A 7,746-nucleotide genomic window follows, 5' to 3' on the forward strand; every position below is an offset into this window, starting at 1 on the left:
TGGTGAAGAGCCTTGAATACAGCAGTTATTTAAAAATGTAGGAATTAGCTGATTTTGGAGAGCTTTTGCTTGATTCTGGTCAAATTGACGAATATATTACCTTATAACATTTAATTTTTTTTGTATTTGGTTTTGTACTGAATGCTGTTTGTATAAGAAAAATCCAAGGTAGTTGCTTAAGGTTTCCAGTAACTTCGGGTCTCAGACATAGGCAGTTTGAGACTATGCATTAGGCAAATGGATTGGGAATGATGAGATTGAGCACCACTCTACTGAAAATTCATTCATATATTAATTTGTTTATTTAACAGCCATTTATTAACAACCTTTTATGTACATTTCATTGTGTTAGATATTATGAAAAGTTTACATTATATATTATAAGAGAGAGAAAGAGAGAGAGAAGCAGAAGCAGAAGCAAAAGAAGAAGCAGAAGGAGAAGCAGGAGAAGGAGAAGGAGAAGGAGAAGGAGAAGAAGAAGGAGAAGGAGAAGGAGAAGGAGAAGGAGAAGGAGAAGGAGAAGGAGAAGAAGAAGATGGAGGAGGAGGACGAGGAGGATGAGGAGGAGGGGAGAGGACTGGGAGGAAAAGAGGAGAGGACTGGGAGAGGAAGGGGAAAGGGGAGAGAAAGAGAAATGGGGGAAAGAGGGATGGGGAAGGGGAAAGGAAGAAGAGATGATTCATTCCTGATTTCAGAGATGGTCCCACTTAACCAGGGAGTAAGGCACCAGTGCAAATAACTATAATCCACAATATTACATAATAAGTCCAACACAGAGAATTTCAAAACTAAATGTTATGTGAGGTCCAAGGAGAGACATTATTTTCAACTTGGAGGACAAGGCAGGCTTTATGAAAGAAGTGGGTTTTTTTGTTTGTTTGTTTGTTTGTTTTGTTGTTGTTGTTGTTGTTGTCATTGTTTTCTGCATAGTAACCACTAAATGTGAATGCACAGTCAGCAGGCTTTGAATGACCAGTTGTAGCTAGTAGGTCTGGTCATATTTTACTAAAAGAAAGATGAGTGAGAATGGGGCAGAAATAATTGGACTAGTTCCTGACTGTGGCTACCTCTTTTTCTTTCTTGTCACTTATGTGGGGAAACAAGAGAGAATTAGAATTATAAAAAAAAAACAAGAGCACTTGTGTGCATGGAAAAGTTCAAAGAGAGAGAAGTTTGTTCTTGGAGAGAGTATCTTGGTACTTGGGAGATTTCACACTTCGTATTTGAGAATCCAAGGGAGCTGAGAGAGCTAGAGAGACTTCTTGATGATTTTAATTTAAGGGCTCTGGCTCTGTCTGAAAGAGACTGGTAATTGTCCTGACCATAAATTTCAGCTTACCTGAAAGCTGGACGTGTGAGAGAATATTGACTGATGAGTGAAGCTATGTGTCTTGTAAAGAGCAGCCCTAATGAACATAGCAGAGCAGCATGCTAACTATACACAAAACATGCTAGCTGAACAGACTCTGTGGTGACATAGATTTTGAGTTGCCCATCCAAATGTTCCCCATGAATAGGACTTAGATTGTGACACTCTGTACTTGCTATCTTACATTACTGATAAATTGAATATTTGGAGGATGTGCTGTAATTTTACTGGAGGGATGTTAAATTATAAATCTTCTTTACTATGCTGCTCAAATAAATATCTTTACTTTGAGCTAAACATGTCCTTTTTCTTACAACTGAAAGAAAAGCACAATTTCATTGTGTTCATTCAGGTTCATGAGCTTTAGGAGGGATCCATCGAATATTTCAAACCTGGGCTAACCATTCTCTGCGGAATCTGTCCTATTTGTTGAGACTTGCCTCTGAAATGCCACGTGGGAATTTTTAAATGCTCTGTTTTTGGATCCTTGCTTTTGAATCCTGCGATCAAATGGGGAAAACATTGGACTTGGCGATAGAGGTGAAACACAATGTGTTTTGGAATCACATACTTACCACTGCCCTAGGCCCTGAGACAAATAATAATTTTGGAGAGGAGGGATAGATGTTGTTTGTCCTTTGTTCTTGAAGAGGACCATGACATTAGAGAGGTAGGCCATGACTCACAAGTAAATGGGATTTAAGGGGGGGGGGCGGCTGTGCGAGGTCACCTGCCTCATTTTCCCCTCCAGAACCATCTGGGTCCAGTGGCCAGATAAAGAGCAGGACGACTGGAGATGGCAGTGAATATAGTGGGACACCTTGGCCTTTATAAGCTAAAGTCTTCAGGTCTCATTTTGACAGAGGCCACAGCCATTTAGTGATTAAAAGAATTCTGGTTACACTGAAGAGAAAATAATCAAAGTGTAAAGAATGTAGAGTTAGCTTCGTATAAACTCAAGTTGATTCCAAGAAATTTTTAATCTTTTTTTTTCTTTTTTCCTGGAGGCATATGGGCCAGATCCCAGCTGATACTTGAGATACCCTGCCAAATACTGGGAAAAACTTACTGTCTCCTATTGATGTAAGCAGCCCTACTGGGCCAGGGATTTGTACAGAGTAGCGTCCAAGTGGTACTATTCACAGTATTAGAGAGAAAGTTCCTTCTATTACACTTATCACTGAGGGACCAGCTGGAAAGGGAAAAGATTGGAGTTACTTAGAGTAATTTAGGGGTTCAGGAAGTGGCAAATTATGGGTATGATGATGAATGAAGGAGATGGGCCCTTTTGTAAGTAGGGCACTATAGGCCTAGGTGGACTTGTAGTGAGAAGTATATTACTTGATGAGAGGTCATTCTAGAAATGATGGGGGTCCATCAAGTAAAGTGGAGAGATAAAGGCAATAGTGGTTTTCAGTGCCCTGATCTTTGAGTCTCTCCCTAGAGTGATTTTGGTGTAAGAGTGGATGGTATGTTATTGCTGTTGGTTTGGGTCATGCTGTGCATTGTCACATCTCCCAGGCCCTTAACAGCACATACAAACAGTATATATCAGAATATGGAAAACTCTCCTAAAATTGATGATCTTCTTCCTATATCAGGAAGGAATAATGTTGCTCTTTTTTTCCCCCTGATATTCTCCCTCATTCAATGTCTTCAATGCCCCATTTCATGAATGTTTCCTCATTTTTGATCTGCTATCTAAACCTATCCCTTCTTTGACTTTTTTTAAAGATCTTATTATTTTCTAGGGAATAGGTAAATATATAAACTGAGTTGTAGCCAAGCTCTGCTTGTTGGATATTAGATTCCCAGCAACCCAGAGAGTTTCTGGCATATTGTTCAATCATTTTGCTCCTGTCAGATTCTTCCTTACCAATGTGTGGTTTTCTGGGCAGAGACTGGAGTGGTTTGCCATTTCTTTCATTTGCTTATTTTACAGATGAAGAAACTGAGGCAAACAGGGCTGAGTGACTTACCTAGGTCACATAACTAACAAACGTCTGAGGACAAATTTAAGGTCATAAAGGTGAGGCTTCCAGATTCTATCCACTGTGCCCCCAAGCTGCTTTCAACAGCTTTTAGTAAGCTTTAAACAAATACTTTTTTATTGGGACAGGTAGATAGTGCTTGGATAAGCAGTGGCTTTGGAGTCAGCAAGACCTAAGTTCAAAATAGGCTTCAGACAATTGGCACTTAACCCTGATTGCCTCATCAAAAACAAAAACAAAAACAAAAACAAAAAACAAAAAACAAAAAACAAAAAAAACCAAACACACAAAAAAACAAACAAAAACACTTATTAATTGATTAATTATTCCTCCATAGGAAGATATTTTGCCAAGCATCTTCTAGAGACATAAAGAAGCAGTTTTTCAGGCACCATAGTAGCTTGGTATTACATCCACCATTGTGTTACCAGGGGAGATACTAGAGAACTAATAGACCTTTAAAAATTAATCACATGCCCTACATCATTCCAACAGTGTATAGGGCTGTTCGTTCACTAGAGAGTGATATACTTCTCCAAAGGGATTGCTTGTATAAATACAAGAAGGGTAGTCAATATGGGAATTGTTACAACTGTGTGTGTAAGAGGAATCTTAATCTTCTTCAATTAGTCCTTCACCAATGCAAACTCTACTTCTCCTTCATCCAGAAATGTAATGATGATATAATGAAAAAGATTCTAGAATCAGATGATCTGGTAGAAGTTCTGGCTCTTCCAGCTATTAAGAGCTTTTGGGCAAATTGCTCACCCTTTGGATCTCATTTTTCTCATCTCAAAACTAGGGCATTGGACTAAATGAGCACTAAGACCCACTCCAGTTTTATGAATTTTCTTGTTATTTGATAGGTATTAAAATATTTGTTAAGGGGTATAATAGGATGAGGACAATTTTTTAGGAATATTGATTTGTCAGTGGGATGAAAGATTGGAGAAGGTAGAGAATGGAGGCAGGGAGACCAGTTTAAAACTTAAAAGGCCACCAATTAAGAAAAAAACAGCTTTTGGGAGGAAAGAGTGATAAAGTTAATGTTGTTTCGGGAATAGAGAATTGATTAGTTACTGAATGTGTTAGTCCATAGCAAAGGACAAAGGAAAACATGTCATTCAAAAGCAATACCAGCCCCCTCTTAGTCTTCAGAACATCCATTAAATACAAAAAGATTTCTGTATGCAAAATGACCTTTAGGATTCGACTTTTCCTCAACAGCTTTTCCCCATAGTTGGGGATGGTGGGGTGGTGGCAGGGGTGGGTGTGACAGGGAGTTCGATGCACATGCCTCAGAAGTGACTGACTGATTGACAAATGAGTCCCAGGAAACTAATTCCTTATCGATTCTCCAATGGGAGAATTTAAACATGGTAGCAAAGTAAATCAGGAAGGCTACTTTTCCCAAGCCAAGCCAGGCAGTGAGGATGTAGAGATAAATAAGACATTACAAGAAGACAGAACCCTTATCTCTTTCACTAGTTTTAAGAGTGGGAAACTGGATAAATTGCAACTTTGGAGTCAAAAACCAAGGTTTTCATTTTTGGCCTATGGTTTTTCTCCTTCTTTGAAGATAGATTCAGTCTAGAAATTTTACTTAAAGCTTTAAAATCTGGCTCTTTTGATGCAAAGATTGAGGGTATGATGTAAATTTAGAAAGGGTGATATAAGGTGTCCTAAATGTTGTAATGCAGTTCAAAGCATTAATCGTTTTAAATTATTTAATATTTATGGTTGATGTTGAATTATTTTAGTCATATCCGAGCCTTTGTGATGCCATTTGAGCCAAAAATTCTGGAGTGATTTGCCATTTCCCTCTCCAGCTCACTTTCCAGATAAGGAAACTGAGGCAAACATGGTTAAGTGACTTTCCCAGGGTCACTAATAAGTGTCTGGGGTCAATATGAACTCAGATATTTCCCACTTCACCACCTAATTACTCATTTAAGAAAATTTAAAACTTCACTGTGACTTTTGAGACATACTGTATTTCTGCTGAGGGTCACCTATGGATTTCAGAAGAGATCTACTTTATCAGTCCAATTGCCTGCTTCTTTTTCTTTATTCTCTCTTTCTTCAAGGTAAAAGTCCAGAAGTTAGCTGAGAATTATGGACTGGGAATATTCTAACATATAAAAGTAGAAGTATACTGATATGGGGGACAGGTTTAGACATTGAGAAATAAGGAATGGAGGAAGAATTAATTGGGATAAAGCTTTGAGATAATCTCAATTTCCTCACCTAAATGTATTTTACCTGAATTAGGGAATGATTCCTGATTTTTTTTCACTTCCCAATAATATAGGTATAGTAAGGATAGGGCAGAAATAACATTGGACTTGGATTTCAAAGACCTGGATGGCAATTTTGACTCTGCTACCTAGGACGTGTGACCTTGGACAATTTAACTTTTTTTTTTTTTTTTTTTTTTTTTGCTTCAGTGACTTCATTATTAGGGTTAAGTCCTTTGATAATTTTCTGTACTCTAGAGGTAGCTATAGTTCAGCTGTTCTGAGGGTTTGAGATGCCATCTGTTCAGACTGCTATCCAACTGCTTAGAGAACATGGATCAGGCTGAGCCTCTGCATGTCTTAGAAATAGACTGGAACGTACTCTATCATTGTAATCTTGGGTAAAAGCATTTAGTATAAGATTTTGCATCAGAACACATCCAACAGGGATCTCAGTTAGCTATTTCTAGTACCAGAAGAATTTCAATCAATCAACTAATCAGCATTTGTTTAGTGCTTCCAATATGCCAGGCACCGTGTTAGATGCTAGGGAGACAAAGAGATACATAAAATAATCCCAGCTCTCAAAGAATTTATTATAGAGGAAGAAAACATGCATACATATAACTAGACTCTTAACTCCCTTTTCCATAGAGAGGCCAGCTATAGCTTCCCTTCAGAATTCTAGGAGTTGTTCTAACAGATGAGCAATGGGATAGATTTTTCTTTCTTTTTTTTCTTTTCTCAATAGTATTTTATTTTTTCCAAATACATATAGCTTTCAACATGCATTTTAGTAAAACTTTATGTTCTAAATTTTTTATTTCCTTTTCCCTTAACTCTTCCCTTCCCAAGATAGAAAACAATCTTATATAGGTTAAACATGTATAATTCTTTTAAACATATTTCCCAATTTGTCTTGTTGTGCAAGAAAAAGCAAACCAAAAGGGGAAAAAATGAGAAAGAAAAAGCAAACAAACAAACAAAAAAAGTGAAAATATAAGCTTGATCTATCTTCAGTCTGCATCGTTCTCTCTCTGGATGTGGATGGCATTTTGCGATGTTTTTTCTAATACTATTGGCTTGAACCCCATTCCAGAGTGCTCCCCTTACTTGTTGCTGTTCAGTCATTCAGTTGTATCCAACTCTTTCTGATCCTCTACAACTCTGTCCATAAGATTTTCTTGGCAAAGGTCCCATAGTGGTTTATCTTTTCCTTTTCCAGTGGATCACTGATCCATAGGTAAACAGAGATTTAGTGACTTGTCCAAGGTTGCTCAGCTAGAAAGTTTTTTAGACTGAATTTGAATTCAGGTCTTCCTGAGTCAAAGCCCTGCACTTTACTGTGCCACCTAGCATTAATTACCAATTGTATTTAGTCATTTAGCTTTTGTGAAGGGGTATTTACTGATTACAACAGTAAGAACAGAAACACAGACTCCCTCCACCACCCAAAACTCACACCCAAGGTCTTAAATGACGCCAATTCCTAAGAATGGATTCAAAAATAAATTAGTTTTGAAATAGCATTGAGTCCACTGATTTCATTCCCAAATGTGGTATCACCATTGGATGACTCCTCATCTTGACTTTTGTGTTCACTCCTCGTGATTTTTATGCTGGGCTAGCTGGCTAAAATCTTGATATTGATTCTGGTTCCTGGATCAACATGGATTTCTATCTTGAATTTTTGAAGCTGATCAGGTTGTAACTGTGTTTAACATTTCTTCACCTAAAAGCAGGAATAGACACAACTTAAATAGAAACAGCAATAGGTATTTGTGCTAATGAGTCACAGAAGGTCTGTTGGAGAGAAATAAGAATCTGAGACTTCTTTTTCTGCTTAGAATTGTACAGTATTCCTTACCTCCTTACTCTTCCACAGCTAAGGAGGAAAGAGACAGACCAAGAAGGGTTGTTGTTGTTCAATTGTTTTCACTTGTGTCTGACATTTTGTGACCACATTTGGAATTTTCTGGGCAAAAATACTGGAATAGTTTGCCATTTTCTTCTACAGATAATTTTAAAATGAGGAGCTGAGGCAAACTAGGTTGTGAGCTGCCCAGGGTTACAAGGATTTGTTTGGTATTTTGTTTGTTAATAGGTTGAGTTCTGTGGCAATTAATATTCCTAGTACGGTTACAATTAG

Source organism: Sminthopsis crassicaudata, chromosome 2 (assembly GCF_048593235.1).
Source record: "Sminthopsis crassicaudata isolate SCR6 chromosome 2, ASM4859323v1, whole genome shotgun sequence".
In the NCBI taxonomy this organism is placed as follows: domain Eukaryota; kingdom Metazoa; phylum Chordata; class Mammalia; order Dasyuromorphia; family Dasyuridae; genus Sminthopsis; species Sminthopsis crassicaudata.